The 8982-nt window shown below is 36.0% G+C and overlaps 1 pseudogene; it reads left to right on the top strand.

Annotated features, from left to right (window-relative positions):
* Nucleotides 1-1366: 1366 nt before the first annotated feature.
* On the top strand, nucleotides 1367-1722 carry LOC122469194 (annotated as a pseudogene).
* Nucleotides 1723-8982: the final 7260 nt, after the last annotated feature.

The following is an 8982-nucleotide window of genomic DNA, read 5'->3' as shown; positions in this document are numbered from 1 at the left end:
ACGTAATGTTTGTCACGTTTTTCCATGGTAAAGTTATTTTTCCTTTTCCCTATTCTAGTCTTTGGAAGCAAGTGACTAAGTCCACCCCACATTCAAAGGATAGGGGAATTAAACTCTACTTTCTAGAGGGGAGGGAGGGCATCTATATAAATTATGAGAAATTCTTCTTTAAAGGAGATTTGTCTCTTTTCCTCCATTTGTTTACATCCATATAGCTCATAGATATTTATTTTATACTTTAGATTACAATCCAATACTACATTAATTATTTTTATTATTCAAATTGTTCTAGCTTTGATCATTGTGATCTTTCAGGTTGGCTCCTTTGTTCCTTTAACATCTACCATCCCTCCCCTCCCCCTTTTAGTACTTCCTTACTTCCTGGTGCGGCAAAATGTCACGGGTTCACCTTGTGTTTACCTGCCCCATCCATGCAATCAATTGACTTTGATTTTTAACCTTATAAAAACAATGAGTAAATGTATTTGACTTCCTGTATATAATACCTTGTGCTATATCATGAATGCTTTTGGTGATACTGATGCTACAGGCCAACAACAAAACAGCATTTTACTAGATGCATTACACTGGACAAAATGTATTGAATGCTCGTATCTGGCCTGAAGACATTGTTAGGAAAGTGATAAAAGAGACACTTTAGGTTGGATTGCACACTTTCCTTTTCACTTCCTGCCATTATGTAGAAATAGTTTGGAGAGAACACTGTGGGGAAGGGCGGTGGTTTCACTACTTACCACACACAAAATCAGGCATGACCTTAGTGTTTGTTTTATTCAGCAAACTAAGTTTCCATGGTAAACAACACTGGCCCCAGACTCCAAACAGCTGGGAACTATCTTCAGCAAATAAATAAATAAATAAATAAAGTGTAATTTATTGCTTTTTTCTTTCTCTTCCCCTCATCTCCCATTAGTGTTAAAAGCTCTGGTACTTCCATTATTTCAGCCAACAAATAAGTGGAATCATCCTCTTACACCCATCTTCTCGATGTCCTTATCTTTCTCACCATTGTCTATCCAAAACAAGTACAGACTAGTTTTAGCTTCTTTCTACCTTCTGGTACAGCTGGAAATTAAGTCAGTAACTGACTGCCTCCTTTGTCCTTTAACACTGGGAAGATGTACTGCCAAACAGGTAGTGACTGTGCAGTACAGGTTTGAGGGGTCAGCATCTATTTAAAAAGTACCTTCCTGGCCCCAGTCACGGAGCCACTGCTGAGAACTCAGCACCCCCTTTACCCACCCCCCCCAGTCCCCTAGCTTCCCGAATCACCATGCCCCCACCAGCCTTCTCTAGCTGTTGCCTTCCACAGGCCCTTTCCACCAAGGAAAAGGAATCATATCATATGTCTGCCATCCAGAACCTCCACTCTTTGGACTCTTTTGCTTATGCAAATAAGGGTGATGCTCTGCTTCTGTTGGCACTGAGGATAATATCCATGTAAGAATTCAACAGAGAAATGGCAGGAAGATCCTTATTACTCTCCAAGGAATCGCTGATGATTATGATAAAAAGAAACTGGTGAAGGCGTTTAAGAAATTTGTCTGCAATGGTACTGTAATTGAGCATTCAGAATATGGAGAAGTAATTCCCTTACAGGGTGACCAGTGCAAGAGCATATATCAGTTCCTCATAGAGATTGGACTGGCTAAGGACGATCAGCTGAAGGTTCATAGGTTTTGGGTGCTTTTGGCTCACTGAAGCTTAAAGGAGATTTCCTTGCAATGAATAGAATTTCCCTTCTGTTCCTTGTCACAAGTTTTTTTGTTTTTGTTTTTGTTTTTTCTCCCACAAGTTTAAAAACCTCACAGCTTGTATAATGTAAGTATAATGTAACCATTATATTATATAACCATTATATAACCATTAACATATATAACCCAATATAACCATTTGGGGTCTGCTTTTAACTTGGACTAGTGTAACTCCTTTGAGCAATAAACTGAAAAGAGCCATGCAAAATAACAAACAAACAAACAAATAAATAGTACCTTCCTATAATGGTGTTATCTGAGGAAAATAAGGAGTTATTGCCTCTAACAGGTATTAGGAAAAACAAGCAAATGAACAAGTGAGATAAAAATACCTCTGCACAACAAAGGAAACCATCAACAGAATGAAAGACAAGAATGGTAGAATATATTGCAAGTCATATACCTAATAAGGGGTCAGTATGCAAAATTTATAAAGCACTTGTACAACTCAATAGCAAAAAACAATCCAATAAAAAATGTTCAGAGGAACTGAATGGACATTTTTCCAAAGAACACGTGCAAATGACCAAGAGGTATATGAAAAGGTGCTCAACATCACTAAGCATCAAGGAGACATAAATCAAAACCAAAATGAGATATCACCTCACACCTGTTAGAATGACTATCATCAAAAAAACAAGGGATAACAAATGTTGATGAGAATATGGAGTAAAGGGAACACTTGTATGCTGTTGGTGGGAATGTAAATTGGTGCAGCCACTATGAAAAACAGTATGGAGTTTCCTCAAAAAATTAAAAATAGATATACCATATGATCCAGCAATTCTACTTCTGGATATATATCTGAGGGAAATGAAATTACTACCTTGAAGAGATAGCTACATCCCTGTGTTTATTGCAGTGTTATTTACAGTAGCCAAGACATGGAAACAACTATATATATAGCTATATATATATATATATATATATATAATGTGTGTGGGAAAACACAAAAATATTATTAAATATTATAGTTATTTTTTCTAATATTTATATTTATAATAAGAAAATATTATTCAGTCATAAAAATGAAGGGAATCCTGCTATTTATGACAACATGGAGTGATCTTGAGAGCATTATGCTAAGTGAAATAAGTCAGAGAGAGAAAGATGAATACTGTATATGTGGAATCTAAAAATATGAATTCATAGAAAAAGAGAACAGATTGGTGGTTGCCAGGGGTGGAGGTAATCAAAAAGTACAAATTTCTACTTATAAAATAAAGAAATCCTGGGGATATAATATCCAGCATGACAACTACAGTGAACAATACTCTATTGTATATTTGAAAGTTGCTAAGAGAGTAGACCTTAACATTTCTCGTCACAAGAAAAACAAATTGTAACTATGTGAGGTGATGAATTTTGACTAAACATATTTTGGTAACCATTTCAGAATATATCCGTATGTCCAATCATTATGTTGTACACCTTAAACTCATACAATGTTATTTCAATTATATCTCAGTAAAACTGGAAAAAACCACTGTGTTTTTCCTAAATTATAACAAATAAAAAGTGGTCTCAAAGTGGGTTTGAAAATCCACTTGATGTATACTTGAAAACCCACAAATTAGTTGGCGTATTCACATGTATAGAAAGACTGTCAAAATATATTAATGAAACTAAGGTTCTGGAGCCACCTGAAACAGAGCTCTTTGATCATTTCTTAATCTCAATACACAGCACTTGAGATTTCCAGATACTTTCTTCCTAAAGATTTTTTTTTCCCCTAATATTCTTTCAGTTATCCTGATTGTGTTTTAGATAAAGACATAATTAGGTGGTTGTACTAGATTGCAAGGTTGGTTTCAAAGTTTTGGCAAACACAAACACAAAAACCAGATTGTCATTACAATGGCACTAGTAGAAATGGGTTTTAGTACCTACAGAAAGAACTATGACTTTTTGGTCTTAAATGTCATTGCAGAGATGTGTCAACAAAAAGGTAAGAAAAACAATGGACTGATCATTCCTTCAGACAAGTGATGTTCAAACTTGTTGGTACATTAGAATCACCTGCGAAACCACGAAAAAAATAATGATGACTGAGGTCAATGTCTTGATGGGCCCAGGAATTTGCATCTCTTAAGACTTCCTAGGTTATTAAAATGTCATAGAACAAATTGTCAAATTTTAGTGAACATTTGAAATATCTGGTTAATTTGTTAACAGTGCAGATTCTTGGGACCAATGCTAGTATTCCTATTTATAGATCAGGTGTGGCATCCAGTAATCTACACTTTAAAAAGTAAGTCCTCAGAAGCTTTGGTTCTTTGCATAACACTTTAATCTTAACTGCTATAACTTTTTAAAAATATTTATCTATTTATTTAATTTAGTGAGTTGGGGAGGTGCAGAGAGTAATGGAGAGAATCCCAAACAGCCTCCGCACTGTCAGCACAGAATCCAACATGAACCCTGAGGTCATGACCTGAGCCGAAATCAAGAGTTGGCCACTTAACTGACTGAGACATCCAGGCGTCCTCTAACTGCCATAACTTCTTGTGATACCAGTTAAGGCTGTGGCAACAGCCAAGCCCCTAGACTTCCATGCTACTCAGAGCTGTACAAAACTCAACGGAAATGTTTGTTTTTTTGCAAGCTCTGAGGTTTCCTTATTTCAGTATGCCTTCCTTATCAGCTAGATAACTCATTCTTTAACATTCAACTTATATGTTATCTATTCTTAAATATCTTGGTTCCTGCAAGCTCCTTCTCTCTCGGCCCTTGTGTCCCTATGCAATTGTCTTACTGTTTTGTAAACCTTAATATTCTTATCTGTTTTCCATAAAACACTAAATTTTTTCAGATGACCAACTGTGATTTTTGATTTCTGTGGTTCTAGTGTGTGCTTCCATTGCTAATCACTGGGTGCCCCCCAAATTCCAAGTCTTAATAGACAAAACATTATAAACACAATATACTGTTAAATATCCTATTTCAGTGATAAATGCAATATGCCATGGAAATACAGATATTTTTGTTCATCTGTGGATTTAATTTATTCATGATTTTTTTTCCTTCTCCATAATTAGCATGAATAATTCAGAGGAGGCTATATTCTGTCTAGCTGTGAATAAGAAGTTCACATGCAGTTGACTCAATTTTCCAAGCTATTGGAGAGGAACAAAAGCAGATAATCCAAAAATCTCTTACATTGGGTGTGAAATACATTTTGGCATTTCCTTTGGAATAAGTGTGGCCAATGCTCTAGGAATTTCCGGTATTTCATACAAAAGACTCAAGCCACATCTGTAAGACCTGATTCTCCAGAAGCCAAAAACATCCCTCCTGTTTAGTTCTTCCACACACCGCCCATATGGTCTACTTTCCTGAGAAATAAGAGGAAGTTATTTAATGAGATAAAAATAAACCAGAAAGGGATTGGCACTTGTGGTGTGCTGTGTAGTTTTAAACTTGGACTCCTCCTCCTCAAATGTAGTGGTCTCCTATTTCCACAAAAACAAGAATCTTCTGTTTATGTCAATAAAAGAGTTAATCTAGCAAAATAGTTTATGCTATTTAAGATCTTAAATGCAAGCTAAAAGAATAAACAGAAATTTCTGGGGGTAATACAGTGGATTTATATTTTTCCCTCACAAATATTTAATCATTTATAGAGAAACTTTTTTTTTTCCAGAAAGACTTTTAGGTGCTTCTACAAATTAGATAATTTAAATTTACTCAAATAGGTACTTTTAGTAAAAAAAAACAAAAAACAAAAAACAAAAAAAAACACTGGAAGTTTACAAAATCCAGATTAGAATTAGTTATCATATCTCCTATTGGAGCATAAAAATATGTTTGTGGATATGTAAATATGGTGGATTTTTTATTCTTCTCTATAAGATAGTGATATATTACTCAATATTGATAAAGTTTACAAAGCAAATATCCTCACTAAATATTTTAATTACAAAGCAATAATTAAAATATCCTTATTAAAGTTTTGACTTATGTTATAGGCTCGATCAGTTATGGCTCCAGTATTCCCTCTACCCCTTCTCCATTGAGTAAAGGCATGGGGATCTGCATGGGCAGAAACTAAAGAGCAAGTTATATTCTCTTTCTGACTGGTTATTGGTTCAGGGAATTGGACAAAAGTTGATCCACTCAGAGGATAGCCCAGAAATTTTAGTGGATCATTGGGATGGTAAGCGCTCTCCTCTTGCACTAGAAGGAAAAGCATCCGTTATTTCAGTTGCAACTGGCAACTGTCTTGTAACCACAAGAGGAGTCAGTCTTGAGATAAAGATTCTTGGTAAAATCATTTAGTCATCAAATCAGGCATACCTGAAGCCGGCCCTCCTCTAGACTTTGTAGGTATGTTAACTAATAAATCATCTTTGTTGTGTACAACAATGTATTTATAATACCTGTTATTTGCAACTGAAAAAACTCTTAAGAGATATGAGCACGTATGGCTAACATATTTGTCAGATGGGAGATAAGCAAAGTGGTTCTTCTAACGTGTGACAGAAAAAAAAATAATCCCACAATAAAGTATAAAAGGATTTACATCTGTGATATAATGTGTTTGAACCAGGCCTTAAAAATTGTGACTTGATAGAATGAGATAATGTGACACAAAACTTGAGTGGCCTACTGGGAAGTAATGTTTCTTCATAATCTTCTTATGTTTGCTTTACATTCCATCTAAAATATTTAGTCACATAAAACACCTGGGTGACTCAGTCGGTTGAGCATTCAATTCTTGATTTCAACTCAGGTCATGATCTCAGGGTCGTGGAATCAAACCCGTGTTGGGCTCTGTGGTGAACGTGGAAAATGGTTAAGATTCTCTCTCCCTCGCTCTCCCTCTCTCTGTCTCTTTCTCTCTCCTCCTCTGCCTCGGCTCCTGTCTGCCACTCATATGTGTGCTCTCTCCCTACAATAAATAAATTAAGATAAATAAAATAAAATAATTTGGTTACATAATTCAGACTAGAAGATACCTTTCAGATAATCTAGCCCAATCCTTTCATTTTATCAATGAGGAAACTGAATCTTAGTGAAGTTGAATGAGATGGACAAGAGCAGAGACAAATGTTTTTGCCTCATGACTTCTGATGAGTCCTCTTTCCACTGCTGTGTGCCGTTTACAAAAAACAAACAAACAAAATTAAAAAACAAATAACTTAGTGAGGTAGGTTGCCTTATTGTTAGCAATCATTTCCTGTCTTGTAAGAGGCTTATATCTCATTGCCATTGCCATTTGACTCTTAGTGCCTCATCAGCAGCCTTGGCCATGTGATTTGCTGAGGTACATGTGAGTAGAGGTGGCAGAGTCATGGGACGCAATTATGTGGAGCAGCTTGCTCTTGGGCTATTTTAACAAGTCTCAGATGGTGACTGTTTTATCCTGGGTCCTGGAATGAGAAGACCAACTGAGCAGTGCCTTGCCTGGAGTTGAGATGTAGTTAAATTTAACATCTATGGCAAGAAACATTTGTGGTAATAACTTATTGAAACTTGGAGCTGTTGTTACTTTGGCAAAGTGAACTAATATTATGAGAGTCCGGAGCAGGTATACCATGTGTTGTAGAATGAGGAAAGAGGGAAGTCCTGTACATGTAAAACACATCCGTTGCTTTTCACTGGCTGTTTAGAAGATGTAATACTAGTTAGTCTCTTTCTCATGTCACTAACATCTTACAAAACCTAAGTTAACCTATTTCATTCTTTTTGCTTATTGTGAGGAAGGAGAAGAAATAGCATAACACAAGGTACAGATAAATAACATCTATGTTAATATGATATCTTGAGTCCATCCTGTGGTAGGACATAGTTTACTCTGTTACATATTTTTTAACATGTCTCATACTTGACTGTGAGGTTCTAGCAACAGGTACTATTTCAGGCACTAAATTCATAGACTTTTAGAGAGACACAGTTGTTGACCTCAGAGAGATCAGAGTTGATTGTCTCATTCTTGTTTAGGTATTGGGATATATAGTAGAGTACCATGGTTCATGAGAGACAGAGAGAGACAGAGATACAGAGAGAGAAATACATTTGTGTGGAAGAGCCAGAAGTCTCCAAGAGAGTATGATATGAGATCCAAATGCCAAAGAAGGAAAAGGAGTTGTCAAGACAGACTGAAGGGAAGGGATATGCAAAGATAGTGAATCATCAAGTACTACCTCATGGCTGAAGCATAGGACAAATGTGAGGTGATGGGGAGAAGGAGACATTGGCTGAGCTATGACAGGCTATTTATCACATTGAGGACCTGGCCTTTATTTTATGTATAATAAAATGTCACTGGAGGAATATGATCAAAGTACTGACATGGTCAGAATTCAGTTTTGCAAGTATCTTTTTTTTGTGAGAATGAAGAAAGGAAAATCTGGTAACACTGGTAAGAAGACTTTTAGAAGTATCTGTGTTAGTGTGGACAAGAAATGCTAAGATCCTGCATTAAAATCAATGGCTGTGGGATATGAATATTTAAACTTATTTATAAGGTACACTTTGCTGAATTTTGTGAAGGTTGAGGTAGGAGTCACTTTCCCTAGGCAGTTAGATACATAGGAAAGTTATATTAAATATCTTAATGGGGGGGGGGGGAAGAGAGAGAAACAGCCTAGTGTAATGATTTTGGACTCGACTAAGAAAGAATATCATTTATTAACTCTCTGGTTTTAATCATTCTTTTCTAAGTCTCAGTTTCTGCAACTATAAAATGCATACACTAAAGTACCTTTCTTACAGGGTTATGGTGAAAATTAAATGAGATGGGGCATAAAAATATTTTAATGTTGATTCTGAGTCATAATAGGGGATTTATAATTTTTTGGATGTGTCTTTTGCTCCTTATCTTTATTCATTCTGTAACATTGGCTGGGATAGAAGCTATGGGAGATTTGGGGTGAAAGAAAGGAAAGGGGACAAGTTCAATTTGAAAATCTAGAATTTGATTTTCTTGTAAGATATCCAGATAGAAGAATCTAGCAGATTGTCGGCAGTTCAAGGAGGTATCTCGTAGGTGATTTGTAATTCAAATCTGAGGCTAAGAAGAACCAATGGCGGTGGGGGGAGACAGATTATGTTAAAATTGATGCCACAGGTGTGAATGATAATTGCCAGTGAGAATGTATAGAAATAAGAAGAGAAAAGGGGCAAAGAGTTAAGATAGGAGGCTGAGGAGTAGCCTGACAATGGGTGGGTCATCAGCATAATTTTCTATAAAGCAAGGAAGACA

This window comes from Prionailurus bengalensis, chromosome B1 (genome assembly GCF_016509475.1).
Source record: "Prionailurus bengalensis isolate Pbe53 chromosome B1, Fcat_Pben_1.1_paternal_pri, whole genome shotgun sequence".
In the NCBI taxonomy this organism is placed as follows: Eukaryota; Metazoa; Chordata; class Mammalia; order Carnivora; family Felidae; genus Prionailurus; species Prionailurus bengalensis.
The sequence above is the reverse complement of the archived record's forward strand: the minus strand, read 5'-3'. Positions and strand labels throughout refer to the sequence as shown.